The sequence below is a fragment of the Venturia canescens genome, chromosome 11, assembly GCF_019457755.1.
Source record: "Venturia canescens isolate UGA chromosome 11, ASM1945775v1, whole genome shotgun sequence".
NCBI lineage: Eukaryota > Metazoa > Arthropoda > Insecta > Hymenoptera > Ichneumonidae > Venturia > Venturia canescens.
This window is the reverse complement of record NC_057431.1, coordinates 13,761,789-13,778,043: the sequence shown is the minus strand read 5'-3', so window position 1 is coordinate 13,778,043 and position 16,255 is coordinate 13,761,789.

Sequence of the window (16,255 nt, the reverse complement as noted above, 5' to 3'; positions counted from 1 at the left end):
TATTTCCAAGTAGTATATTTTGTTCTAAAATCAACAAGGAAACACATTGATGTTTGACGGTAGCCAAATTAATTCTATAAAGAGAGCTTCTCTCTCCATATAGTAGTTTTTTTTTCTTCTTCTTCATGAAATTTTTTTTTGAGGCCTACCGACATACACAGAAAAAAAAACCCTTCCGGGACCAAGTGCAGAAACGTTTGCACGCCCATCATAACCCTTTTCCTCAAAGGCGAGATCAAGTGCAGAAACGTTTGCACGCTCGTTTCCTTTTTGGGAATAAGTGAAGAAACGTTTTCACGCCCAACTGATACCCAAATCCATTGACAAGAACAAGTGCAGAAACGTTTGCACGCTTGCTCCTTCCTGCGGTGAGAATAAGTGAAGATACGGTTTCACGCTCACCATACCTTCTCCAATACGGGAATAAGTGAAGAAACGTTTTCACGCCCGTAAAACCTTTAATTAACCATGGGACGAAGTCGTCGTGCCGGAAGAAAATTTCAACTGCGAAAACTTCATGCACAGCAATCGAGACCAGAAACATATCAATTGAATTATTTTCAAATAAAAAAAATCCAAAAAGAGCTCAGTCAAAGACCATCAATTGTTTCCATCGAAACAGTCACCCCGAAAATTCACATAAAAAAATTAATTCCAGTCGATTTACCCCCGAAACGTCCAACTGACAATATACCAGAAAACGACCCACGGTTACCGAGATACCAACAAATCAACAAATAATTCAAAAATTTTTATCTACTTGAGAAGACAGAATCAATTTGTCAACCACCCAGTAAGTCTTTTAATCACGAAACAATAATAGATATTTCCCTTTTTAACATATAAACAACCATATTTAACAAGCATGTATATTTCGGAATCAGAACTTAACTTTTTAAATGAACAAGAAACATTAGATTGGTTATATGAAATCCCTGCCACCAGAATACCGGGTAGGAATTACGAATTCTATAAGAGCATTGCTCAATCCAGATGTGTTAAAACCGTTTTAGAAACCCCTGTATGGTACATAGAAACTTATGCCAGAACTTTTTGTAATGATTGCTACAAGGATATAACTGCGGATGAAACCGAAAAACCCGGGAAAATGGTCAAAACCCACCGGTTAGTGCCAGGACCGCATCACGGGGCATGCTGTAATATTTGTGGAATAAGATTATTAAAATCACAAACGCCGTATCAATGCGATAATTGTATTCTGGCTTGGATTTTCAATAGAGTTGACGTAGAAAGTGGGCGCGAAGTCGTGGTAAATTGGACCGAATAAATTTTCCAAGTTTCTAATTATAAAATACCTGGATCTGTTCCAGGATACCGACCATGCCAAACATTAGTACAGAATATTACGTAAATTCAACCAGTTCCTCAGCACCACGTATCGTACAAAAACATCTTAAGAGACATTTAGTAATTTTTATTGCTTATGCAATAGAAATTCGTCGATCACGGCGCCAACATCGAGAGGAATTATTAGAACTTTGGAAAGAAGACACCCGTAATAAAAGTCTAGTATGGTGGGACCCCGAAGCAAATCCCGGGGACATTTTTGACCTGCGATCCTTGTTTGGCCTCGCACCCCTACCAGAGAGAGAAACTGATCCCCACTGGGAATATTTGGCAAAGCAATAGCATGGGCTCGTGCATGAACTCACCCAAAAAAAAAAAATAAAAAAAAAATAAATAAAAATAAAAATTAAAAAAAAAACGACTATATTAACGATAGTTTATAACTCTTTAGCAACATCATGAACCCTCCAATACCAATAAAATCGCCGCTGAAGAGAATTGGGAATAAATACGTGGTTTACACGGGCACCTTTTACTCACCGTCACACTTCTCCGTGATCAAAGCGAAGAATGTACCGAAGGTGGAAAAATACAGCAAGATCATCGAAAGATTCCTAAAGGCCTTCCCAATTTTCGATATGGGTATGTTAGGATCCCTGCAAACAGGTAGTTGCGCCGTCAAATTGGCTGATAGCTGGTTACGAGGTAATATTCTGGCAATAAGCAATGGGTTTGCAGTCTTAGACTTGGTTGATATCGGAGGAGTATTAAGATTTAACATCTTCGACCTTAGGCCTCTACCGCCCTCAATAACTCTTTCTACGGGCAAAGCCATACGAGTCCATCTGTGTAACATAGAACCAAAATTTGAAGGACCCTGGGCCGAAAGCGAGACGAGATTTCTCGAGACCCTCCTGGCTAGGCGACCCTTGAGATTGAAAAGCATGCATTGCAGAGGAAGTTGCTCCTCACTAACACTAGGAATAACCCTGGTAGATAGACCCACCGGCCTCGACATACGGCGACTTCTATTGAATCGCGGACTCGCAGTAGAAGGGTTCGTACCCGAATCTTTACTGTCAGACCTACCATCCGACCGTGTCGATGTTCTCCTTCAGGAAACATTGCAACAACAAACAACAGTTTAACCCGAGGAAAAGGAAACCCCATAGGCAATAGAATATATTAAAAAAAATATATAAAAATAAAAAAAAAAAAAAATTATTTTGCCCTAAAGTCAAAACACATGATGCCTTCTTCCAAGCCTACTAACCATAAAACAGCAGGACACTTTAAGACCTCTCTAAAGAGGCAACATAGTAGCAATAGGCATGCACCCGCACGTTTATCGCTAGGATATAAGAGGCTCTCTAGTTATAAATATGCTATTTCCTCTCATTGACTTCAGTAAACACTAAGGATAAACGTACATTTTCTTATTATTAAGGCTATACAAATAACCCTATTCTTATCGATTTAGATTTCAAGTCCAGCAATATAACTCAGTAATAAACCAGTAGGCAATAAATAAGTTTATATTTTTTTTTTTTTATATAAAACGTAATACACGACGTACAAAACGCGCATATGAATATTCCTTAGTAGATAGCATTAAAAATACAGGACAATGGACATCCACTAACCACTCAAATTAGATAATCTATATACCCCTAAAAATAATAATAATAAAAATAATAATAATAATAATAATAATAAGGAAAAATAGATAAATAAGACTCGACGAATAACAGAACGGCAAAATAAAACAACCCAACGATGACATCCGGGAACCAGAAACAACTACGAACGACAAACAACGAGACGAGTAACAATAGGGGGGGAGCACATACATAATAAGAAAAGAAAAACACAGAACACAAAAATTTAAATTTCTTAATTTATTCGGCTTCTCCCTGTAGGGAAGCCCTCCCAACCAAAATCTCTCCACTACAATCGAGGAAAATAACTAACAATAATAATACAAATTTTTTTTTTTCCTTTCTCTCTCTCTCTTTCAATCGCGATCATACGCGGAATAAATCCCATCGGAGTGGGACCATGCGGGATGATCCCAATCCGTTTCCGGATGTTCATGCCCCCATCGCCCTTCCAGCATCCAACGGATTCCGTAGACGTCGAATCCTTGCTCCGAGTCCAAATGGGAATTGTGTCGGCGAAGTTGATGCCGATCATACCTTCTCCTCTTCATAAAGGATATGTACAAGACATCCCAAACATACTGAAATCAAAGAAAAACATATTATTTTCAATATATACCTCACTTCCTTATCTTTCTACCCTTGTTATTATAATACTTACGGCGAAGGTGTGTGCGTGAACCGACGACGACCCATAGTGGTTCTTCCGGAAAAATTGGAAACGGTAGATACGATGATGTGTTCTCACACGAGATCGAGGGCTTAGTGAAGAGCTCCCCAAAAATGACCAAAATTTCTCGCAATGGACGACCCCCGCCATAACAAGATTTTCACCGCTCCACCAAAAATCATCCTCACAAACAAAAAAAAAAGGGAAAAAAAATGGAAAGAAAAAGAAGAAAGTGGTGTGTATGCGTACACGCATACATCCACACATATGCCACAAGAAAAAAAAGGGGGAAAACAGGGATGTATACTAACACAAATAACACTGGCTTTAACATACTAACGTTTTACTGACCATGCTCCGAGAACTCAAATGTACTTTCTCTTTTAGAAAATGCGTATCCTTAAGGCCATCATGCTAGTTTTAGCACTCGAACTCGGAAAGGTCTGGGCATCGACAAAAACACATGACTTTAAACAGATCAGCAACCTAGCTGGCATCTACTACGAACCGATGCACGAAATTCAGTTTTCCCGAACTGAATGGCGGTTGACAACTTTTATAGACTTGGAGCCCTTTGAAGACAACCGGCCTACCTTTACCGAAGTACCATTAATGGAACTCGTCTGCTTACCATACTTGGAGGACCGTTGCAAATCTTATATTAGCAAAGACGACCTGACGATAAAAAGCGATTTAATCAACAAATACTTACTTTACATACGGAAACAAAAGGGCATCGAACCAGTAATAAGCAAACGTAGCATTCCCTTCGGATTTGTCGGAACAATTAGCAAAAGTCTTTTTGGCACTCTGAATACCGACGACGCCGATTACTTCAATACAGAAATAGATAAACTATACGAAGACCAGAAGAAGATAGCCATTCTCGCCAAGAATCAGACTCATATAATAAGATCAGAACTCCACGACCTCTCCGATAAATTATACGACATGGAAAAAGAACACAAAGCAAAATGGAACAACCTAGTAGAAATATTTCATAACTCAACCGACACGATAATGCATATACAAGGTATCAGGGAGTGGCGGAACAGCATAGGAAACATCGCCCAAACGTATCTTGAAAGTCTTCGCGCCATCGTGGACGCAATACATTTCATCAAACTAGGACTTCTACACCCGGAACTAATAAACCCCGATACCCTGGACATTATCGTCAAGAGCTTCACAGAAACTCATCATCGTGACTTATTCCCAGTACCCCTCGATGAAATCCACTCCGGAACCCTATCAAAAATTTCCCGTTTATCAGCTTCCTACCACAAGAAGAAAATCATAATAGTCATGCACATCCCACTGCTCGAGCCTACGATATTTTTCCTTTACAAACTCCATCCTTGCCCAATTCCCCAGAAATTTGGAAGCAACAGCCAAGGAGCAGCATACGTACAGCCCAGGGCCTCGCACATAATCATCTCCAGAGACATGGACAAATACACCCTCATCCCCGAAAACGACTATCCCAGATGTCAACACGTCCATAACTACCAGATCTGCACACCAACGTACCCCATCTACGAAGTATCAGCACATCAAAACTGCGAGCTATTATTACTTACCAACGGCGGGCATGGATCATATGCAGATTGTGAAATCAAAATCATGAAGAAGCAAACCCCACACTGGAAACAATTGGACCACCTGTCTGGATGGTTATACTCATTACCTAAACCAGAAAGAATACAGATTCTGTGCGATGATGATCCAGCCATTATCACCGAAATAAAAGACACCGGAATATTAACCTTAAGACCTGGGTGCATCGCTAAAACCCCATATGTGACCATTTCGGGAACTCAAACACTTGGGGAAACCATACGCTCTACATACATCGCTGCCGCAACCCTGGACGTGAATCTACTCGTTCCTAATATATCACATTACAAGCCTCTTCAAGACGCCGATGCTTCAACGTTTATACCCAAGGTCTTCTCCACAAACTCAATCGGAGCTTTACCCTTCGACGCTAGCTTGAAAGAAATAGAACAAGAACTTTTGGAAATCGCTTCCCATAAACGAGAACAACAAGGACAGGCCTCGTACACTATAATGGCTATAGCCGGAGAAATACTTTTGACCATTGGGTTACTGACCTACATTTTACGAAGATACCTTCTTTCCTGTGCCTGCGGTGCCTGCACCAGATGTCGAAAACCTACACCGCCACCAGAAGACTACGACGACAACACTCAAGAGCCGGAAGAAGAACCTGCTAATAAAAAGACGGAACCCGTCTACGAGACGTTAACTCGTCCAGCCCACCCCGTTTTTATCCATGAAATTTCAACTCAAACCACAGTTTAACTCCAATTATAATTCTTATACACTCTTCATTATTACGAACACATTTAATTAATTATTAAAAATAAAAAATAATATTGATATCATTTAAATAGCCAGGTTATGCATAATGAATTAATGTAATCACTATACACACTTTCTTTCGTGAACGGTAAAGACGAAGGTATCTCACTCACCTGCATATTCCGTCATTAACACCTTAACTGTATCGCACTTCGTGAAGTACACCTCAAAACCACAATGGCACAGGCATTCCAAATAATTAACCTGCTAAAAAAAAAAAAAAAAAAAAAAAAAAAATGCTAATTTAACTAGCATCATCGTAAAAGAACAGGGTATATACCCACGTATATACAAATGGCTCTCGTTCATAGCCAGAGAAACTCCCAAAACAGCAGTAAATATTTTAGCCGTCTAAAGCCAATAATAGAGGTATGTCATTTAAGCTATAAAGTTCCCTAAGAGTCCTTACAGCCGACCAGCCGAAGAATTTTTTTTTCTTCCCCCCCCCCCCCCCCCCTCTAACCTGATCCTACATCCACACCAAGATACTCAGTCCAAACCAGGCAACGAAATCAAAAATTTACAAATTCTGTAATTTTACCATTTAAGCATATATTCAATTTAGAACATATTCAATATGCATAAATTGGTAGCCACCGAGGACGGTGTCTATTCTAAGTGGGGAGGTGTCACAACCGACGTAAATTTTTGTTAAATTATAATTAATATTAGATTAATCAACTACCGAACTTATAAGCACTCCCACTCGAGCCTTACACATTGCCATATATAGTCAGGTCATTCATCCGTATGCGACAAACGACGACCACACCCATGTATCGACACTCGAAACCCTGTATACACAACAAACCACTGAGCGACCCTTGGACCCAAGACGCTTAGGCCGTAAACTTAAAGCCCCAACCTGACACTACACGAACAACTCTACGAAGATGACACATCCAGTTCCCCTAAACTAGATCTGAGAATCCAAAAGGCTTAAAACACTTCCGTTTCCCCCACTAATTTCCGATTTTGGCTCCTATAAAAGGGCGAGATTTCTCATCTTCAGGGCAGTCCGTTCCGTACCCTAGAGTCACGATTATACTGTTAGCAGTAGTTCGGTTGTCATTCGGTTAGCCGTCTTATACTTAAACTCTGACCGAACTCCGGGTCTTCTGTAGAAGAGAGCGAGTCGAGTCTTTCTACTAAAAGTTAAAGTCCATTTTTAGATTGGGACTTAGAATAAATTCGAACGTCCGCTTCTCGGATTTATAATAATTTCCGATTATCCGCGTAACTCAACATTGTCAAGTAAGCTACAACGAATCGAAGTAATCAAAGACACCTCTCCGGTAAAGCACTTAACAATATATCTCATCAAGTTTGTATCCTTCAATTGTATTTTACTAACATTTCATTTTAATATCGGAATATATGGAGAATCCTAAATCTCTCTATCTTATTCCACTTTTGTAATTCTACTAACCCTTTGTTTTCATTAAGGAGTGTATAAGGAATCCTAGATCTCTTTATTCACAACCTTTAATTCCCTTTCCTCAGTCGTAACCAAGATAAAGCAAGACTTCTCGAGGTCTATCGGCGTGCGCCCACGTCACTCATAACGAGTATCTATATAAAAACGCTCTGCGTATACATGCTGAATGGAAAAGTCTATGGGACATAACGTTTGCCGCTCGACGTTCAAATACCCGAACCTTTCCTGCACGCCCCTCCGGACGTGACAAGAACATCGAAACAATAGACCCGACGCCTGCAGTCGTAAGTCAAACGTCGGCCAACGGCCCAATTTTTGACGCCAGTTTGAGCGAGATAGAGCTAGAACTTATGGAGATCGCCTCACACAAACGAGAGCGACAAGGGCAGACCCAATATACCACCTTGGCCATTTATGGAGAAATCATCCTAGCCACAAGCTTCTTGATCTATTTGCAGCGATCACACGTTCTATGGTATACTAAAAAAATCTGCAACCAGCGTCGAAAAATCGCACGACCCGTCGAAGATGATGATGACGATCAACCTGAGCAAGGGGAGCCACTGCAGTCAACATACAAAAGGAGACAACTACGATGTTCCACCCACACCCCATCTGGTCTTTTTCCACGAGATGTCAACACAAACCACCGTCTGAAACAAACCACAATCCACGTATTTCGTATTACACATATATATTTACCTTAACGTCCTAGTTAATAAGTCTTTTACCTGTTGTTAAACAATATTTTTAGTGTAAAATCTTCCCTTCTTAATTTTAGGTATAAGAATTTATGCATATCGAATTCTTAGATACTTCCAAATTCAATAATAGTTCAGGCAAAGCATCTATACATACCTCCGCACCATTCATCCCAACTCCGACCGTAATACACATCGTAGACTCACCTCGAATCTCCACCACGGCATAGGCATCCTTAAAATGCAAGATCATTTGCATCACCGAAAATTAAAAGACGCGACTAAGATCGTCAGCGTCGTCAAAAGAAAACGAGTCTGTTGTCCGTAAAAGGAACACGCAGAAACCACTGAACGTGGAAGTATATCTATACCAGGGTATATATATATATTTCCCACTAGTATCCTTTCGTTACATCGACCATTCAGCCGTCTAAAGCCTGAGAGAGAGAGAGGTATAAAATCACTAATTACGTGTCACAAAGTCCACAAATACCAATACCCCTCGCTCAATCCAAACTCCTGATCGATATAGGATGCAAGCCTTCTGAATGATGACCGACAAAAATTTAACTCTTTACCATTACCATTCAAACATATTTTCACTTGTTTTTTTTTTTTTTTTTAATATATTCAATATGCATGAATTTACAGACACCGAGGACGGTGCCTAATCTGAGTGGGGAGGTGTCACAACCGACGTTAAATTTTTATTATTTTGTTTTTCTTTTGCAACTTAACTAAAACGAACTCGAACTAAGTGCGCATATCACCTAATCAAGACACGGTATATAACAGGAAAACATATCATTACCAAAGACACGTGCCTGACACAAGTGTTCAAGGTTCTACGAAACTCCCATCCGAACACTACTGCCCTAAATTTCGGGGATTCATCAATTGATTAAACAGATGTTTGGGTTTGTTTGGGTTTGTTTGGTTGAAGCGTATATACAAAAACTTCCTTTTGCACACCATTTTTCTATTTTCTCCTTCTGGGTATAGAATCGTGTTAAGAGAACTAGAAGACCTGTTACTCGGTGAAGAATTGTGCGAATAATTACTCGAACCACGCTTTAAATAAGCACAATAGGTAAAACCCACCCTTGGACACAAACTATCGCCATCGCTTATTGGTCAAGACACCAAAAATGTAGTCGTACCCCTAGTCCCCACCACCACTAAGACAAACCCTTAGTCCCACATCCCACTCTTACGCTGAAATAAAGCGAAAAGCAACCCTACCCCGAATACCCCCCATCGAACTCTGAAACTCAGGAAAATTCCACTAATGTTCAACGAAGGTATATTACTATACATTACATACAAAATATGCACATTACATTTAAGAACAGTAAATATAATAAACGATAATCTCGAAAGCGCAAAACCTATGTAGTAATAACCAATACCTCAAAATTATTGATTATGATAAACAATGTAGTATAATGGAATACATACCTTAATTCGTCATTTAATAGTAGATTAAATCAAAATTAGCCAGAACAACTGGTCAAAACTCAATGAATATCTTAATCACCACACATAGGGAATAAATAATAACGAACAAATATTCTTAAAACGCCAACTAGTAAGAACGTATAACGACAATAATATAAATGGCACAACAACATTGTAACCTTAAGATTTAAGAATTTAGCTCAATAAATCTAACTCCGGTGTAAATCGACAAACGATGATTACAAATCCCTCATAAACTCTCACGATTAAATCTTAATTAATCTAATTGAGCGAGACGCTCAATCTAAAGGAGGGAGGTGTTACGTCCTAGCATTACGCTAAACGCCCCTCACTTTTTCTCTTCAACTCAATCGCTACCACAAGTATATTTCTAACCTTTATCATCATTTGTCGATACGTAGTTCTTATCTAAGAATATATTTAAACACAGAGCGTATCCAGACCATCCATAACAAATACATCCTGCGAGACACTCGGCGCTCGCACATATTTTTTTCCTCAACTGTCCATTCTTTAAACACTCACAACGCGCGCCCTAGACTCTCCCCGATGTTCCGGCGCCATAAATAATCCTACAAGACGAACACAGAAAACCGTAAGTAAACACTGCAAGACCGATTTCCTATCCTTGAATTTATTATCAATACAACATTTCCTAAATCCACAGAAAATTCCAGAACCGCGTTTCGAAACTCGTGTTTCCCACGAGTCCCGAAAACAGATGCTCGTAATCTCAAGGACAACACGTGCACATCTCAGACCTCCGCTCAACACACTTTCCCTAATTCTAAGAAATCTCGAGCGGCTTTTCCTCCAATCATATCTCCAGAAAAGTCTCCCCCATATTCAAATCCAATCAGCAAACCAGATGATACTTTTTACCCAATCCAAACTAAAAAACCACAGAGAACAACCCCCTCTACAGCATCCTACCCCCAAAAAACACATCCTCCTCTCGAACTCTAACTAAGCTAAGAATCTTAGTTGTTAGTCAGTTAGCAGCGAACCTTCACAACATTAAGACTGAAGCCCAATCTCATAAACTAAAACTCGTCAGTCAAATCGCTAACTCATACAAGTAATAATTTTACCAACTCTAACAGTGTAAATAAGTGTAATAAGTTTATGAATAAACTCATCGGTATATTTTGTAGTAAACAAAATATTGTGACCAGCACTTGTTTGAGAAGCCTTCGACACCGCTTCAGAATTGGAAAACCCTTGCAATTCGCAAGCACAACCTCCACACACAGGTCACGCATACCTGAAAATATAACGTGTGTCCTTGGGCGCCGCACTAGTCCCAAGGAAGACTCACCGGCAGCGGGACTCAAAAGTACACCCTGCCTCTCTAAATCGGCGACTGTGCGTCCCCATCTAAACCTCCCTCTCGGGACGTAACACTAATAAGCCGTTCAGTCATCCTACAATATATTCTACTTGCCGGTGCATAATAATTTGCTGAATAAGTCCATGTTGTAATTTTACAGTTTTTCCTAGAGTGTAATGGGACACTGCTATCCAGAGAGTTTTCATTTTTGTTCTCTTCGCTATGCATTGATCTTCCACCAGTGCCACGATACATTACACAGCAATTTAACTCCAATAATTATTTCCAATATATCCGAGTGATAATTCTGAAACTGTCAAAACAGAAGATTCCCCGATGCATGGATCGGTACTTTCCAGGACAAATTTTATAACCTGTATTATGTTTGTCCTTGAAGCTGCCATGTTATAAGGTATTCAAAACCATCGCGGCAGTTACCGGGACTTTTTTCTGAAAACTCTCTTCGCGACTTTGCCCAAAAACGCTGTATTTCCATTGGAAAATGTATAGGCACTACAGTGAAATTCATTCATATATTTTCATCTGCAGATTAACAACGAATAGTTTGTTTATCTTTAAACCATTCAAACGGATCCCCAAATGCCAGATCCTTTGTTCTATATCTATTAATCTTCCATAGCTACAACGATTTACCCAGGAATGTTGCTCTAATAAATATTCCCATATCTAATAATTACCCTCGAAACTATTAAAATCAACGGTTCATTGGTACATTGAATGGTATTTCCCAGAACAACCTATTTAATCAAAATAATGTTTATTCCTGTAGCCGCCATCTTTCGAGATTTTCAAACTCATTACGGTAGTTACCGAGACTTTCATCGGTACCCTTTTTAGGCGACTTGGGCAAAAACGCTTTGTATGTCGATACTTTAACCCTCTCGGACCGTATGTTGCTTCTACGCAACACGCGCTTCCAGGCCCAATAAAACTGCATCGGTCAGTAAGATCGGGGTTCTAACTGACTATTTCTATCAAGCAAGGTTAGATTGCACCATAGAAATTCCTAAACCAAGAGGTAAACTGCTTTAACCCATTGAAATATCAATATGAAGTCGGCGTTTCATGTTGAGTTGACGTTGTGTGAAAAGGTGCTTTAGTTATCGCAAAAGAAAAGTGAGTACACATTTTTTTTCGTACTCCAAACGTTATTTCCTTTCAAAATGAAGCTAATATGATGTATTTAAGGTATTTGGTGCTAGATTCATTCGTAAATTTTCCTTATTTTGCTCCCCAAGGACCTGGTGCTGCCCGTGGCGAACATTCAAAAATTCATATTTCTCAACAAAAAAACTGAACTGTCACAATGGATTCGGAAACTAGAAAGTATTTTGAGATAAAATTATGAAGGGAATCATTTTCCGTCAACGCGAAATAGGTCTCGGTCTGAGAGGGTTAATTCAATTTTCTCTGCCGTCCTGGGAACTGCCTTATGATCTAAAAGGGTTCAGGGACTCACGTGTCCTGGAATGAACCTTTCTCTCAATGTCCTGGAACACGATAAACTGTATCTCGGAACCACCCTTTTCTGTAGCGAAAATGTATTGAGGACTAATTTCTCACGGTTTGTTTTACTTTAAATCATATCATCTACGGCAAGGTTTCTATTATTCCCTAAAAAATTATTTTTATTCGAGTCCATGAGAGGTAATTAATAACTGTCCCGGGAAGTACCATGCGACCCAAATGTCTATGAGGACAGTCCAGTCCTGGAAAATCTGGAGTCCTGGAATATTCCATTGTGTTAGTGGTCTGGAATCCACCATTTTAACAATAAAGTGAGTAGTAAGGCTATGCCAGTTCTAACTCTGGGATCTCAGGAGGGAGCGGGGACGGGGGAGCGCGGGGACCGTTGGGGGATGCATGGTATGTGGAGAGGGAAGGTTCTTGGCCAGCGGGGGTGCGGCGGCACTTTGATGACAAAAGATTGCCGCACTCCTCGAATAACTGATTTATGTTTCCGGTGTGATCATCAGATTGCATTGAAAGGAATTTTCTTTTGAAAAAGTGACCTGCTCTTTTCAAAAATGATCTCAATTTTCGGACTTCGTGACCAAAGATGTTTACACTTCTCTTATGACAAATTTATGTGTCCTGTGTTACATATTTTGTATTCCTGAGATGGCGCAAGTTCAGACGAGATTTCTTTTTTCAAAACCAGTTCTAATGCTCTCAGGGGGGTGTGAGGACGGGTGAGCGCGTTGCGGGGGCTGCATGGTGAAGGCGAAGGTTCTCGAGGTGCGTGGAGGGGAGAGTGGGGATGCAACGGTCCTGCCTGCGGCATTGCATAGACAAAGTATATAGTATATTTGAGGAAAAAAAGAATTCGCTGATGCCCCCTCCAATGACAGATTTATGATTCCTCCGGAGTTTTGAGAAAAGTCAGTTGAGAAGAAAAGTGCTCTCAATTATTAGAATCCGTGACGAAGGAGACCCCTAATGAGAAATTTATGTGTTCCGTATTACATATTTTAACTTGGCGTCGAGCCTCTACCGCGTCTCTTGATTTTTACATTCATGAGATGGTGATGAGATTTCTTTAAAAATGCACCTGCCCTTCCCTCCAACTTTTGACTTGAAAGATGTTTAGAAGAATGTTTTCCGAGAGAAAAAAATGTTCACATTGGACTGGAAATCTTTACAGAGATGAACTCGCTCAATGACAGATTTATGTATCCGGTGTTGCACATTTTTTAAACCTGCAGAGGCATTTCTCAAAAGGTGCAAGAAGGGATTTTTGAAGTCAACCGCACTTCCTCGATTAGATCCTGGGTACCACATTCGAGTTTCCAGAAAAAGTCAAGATTTTTCCTCCCTCCTACTCATCCTCACCTCAAAAACGAAAAAACGCGTATATAAAAGAAAACAATTTTGAGGAAGGTCCAGACTCTGTTGAGACGATGTAACAGTTACATTTCGAGTCAAATTCCGTTCAGCGCATCATGCCTCTCACCGTCGACATTGCTACCGAGCAATTGCTGCGTATGCAAGCAACTCTCCTGCGGACGTTGGAGCAATTTTTGGTATGGGAACACCAGTGTGATACCCTCATCGAATCGTTGGAGGAGCAAGTTCGATCGAAACGACCGCGACTGGGATATCACCACTCGGTCACTTCGCAAATCTTGCGTCTCGAATGTTTGAAGCAGGCAACACGCCAACGCTTCATACATTGGGGCGGAGGATTGAATGATCATGGATTAACATGGCGTGAAATTGACAGCGCATTTGAGAATCGCTTGTCAACCGGCGCTGTGATTAATCGTGATCATATCGACCTACAAAAGTTTCTATTGGATGCGTATGAGCTTGTTGAAGAACAAGTGCAGGTTCATATTCGCAAATATAATAGTATAAAAGTGAACACTTCGTTTAACGGAGAGTTTACCGTGGGCGATAATCGGGCGAATAAAAGTGTCAACACGCGAAATATTAAACTTTTCACAACATCGGACTTGAGTGAGTGGTATCGGAAGCGAGTCGTGGAGCCGACTCTGAGATCGCTCGAGGAGTTCCAGGAGAGTGACAGTGGCTGGACATTAACATCAATAACAAATTTAACTGTGAACATCGACAAGTACAACGCTTTGCGGCCGGAACTTCACGTTTCATTGGCGAAACGTATACAGTTGAAAAGAGAGGTGGTAAATGTGAAATCGGGGGATAATGCGTGTTTTGGATGGGCCATGACTGCTGCACTTTATCCAGCAGAAAAAAACAGCGATCGCACATCCTCTTACCCGCATTATTCAACGATATTCAACTTTCAAGGTATCAACTTCCCTATGACGTTGGACCAGATTGGGAAATTTGAGAAGATGAATAATCTCTCAATCAATGTCTATAGCGAGAAGGAGGAAGTCATTTTACCAGTCCGTGTGAGCAAGGAGAAGAAAGAGCGACACTTCAACTTGCTTTACATCGAAGACGTGTCGGGATGTGGAATTGGACACTTCGCGTGGATCAAGAATTTATCCCGGCTCGTCAACTCTCAACTTAACATAAATGGACACAAGAAGAACATCTGTGATCGGTAAGTAAATTAATATATACAACTATAGAAATTTCATTCTGTACGCTTGTGATAAAACATTTTAAAAAATTTGAAATTTGTATTGTTACAGATGCCTCCATTACTTTTAACCATCGAAAAGCTACAGTCCCATGAGGTTGATTGCGGCGTACTCAACGATTGTGCTGTTCGACTACCAGGCGAAAACGACAAATGGCTGGAATTAACGAACGCTAATCGTAAGAAGCGTCTCCCATTCGTGGTATACGCCGACCTCGAATGTATCCTGGACAAGACCAGCGCTGAAGAGAGGGAAAAAAATAAAAGCCAACATCATCGTGTCTTCAGCGTTGGATGTTATGTAAAGTGCTCTTACGTTGATTCGCTGTCGGGATATCACGAGCGCCGAGGTGAGGACTGCGTGGAGTGGTTCGTAGCAGAACTCCAACAATTAGCTGTGCGCGTTGAACAGATTCTTCTAACGAACGTTCCAATGAAAGCATTTACTCCGCAAGAGTGGAAAACATTTCGGGAAGACAAAGAGTGTCATATTTGCGAGAAACCTTTTGCCGAGGGTGATGAGCGTGTTCGTGATCATTGCCATCTGACAGGCCAATTAAGAGGTCCGGCTCATTCAAATTGTAATTTAAACTATGAGAATTCGTTTTTTATGCCAATATTTTTTCATAATTTATTCGGTTATGACGCGCATTTCATTATAAAAGAAGTTGTGACTGCGTTCGCGGGGAAAATCGATTTGCTCCCGATAACAAAAGAAAAGTACATTTCCTTCTCGAAAACTGTTCAAACATCTAGACACGCGGAAAAATATAAAATTACGTTTCATCGACTCTTTCAGATTTCTCAATACAAGGCTCGATAAATTAGCATCATTCCTAACTGCAGACAAACTCGCGACGTTAAAATCACAATTCGCAGATGTAAACGATTTTCATTTATTGACACGGAAAGGTGTCTTCCCGTACGAGTATATAGATAGTTTCGAAAAGTTGGATGAAACAGAGCTTCCACCGCAGGAAGCATTTTACAGCTCTTTAACTGATTCAACCATCTCCGAGAAGGAGTATGCACATGCAAAAAATGTGTGGGAACGATTTTCAACGCGGACGCTCGGCGAATACAGCGCTCGGCGAATACATATACTTGAAGACTGACCTATTACTATTAGCCGATATCTTTGAAAATTTCCGCGATACTTGCCTGAAAAGTTATGGTCTTGACCCTGCGTTTTA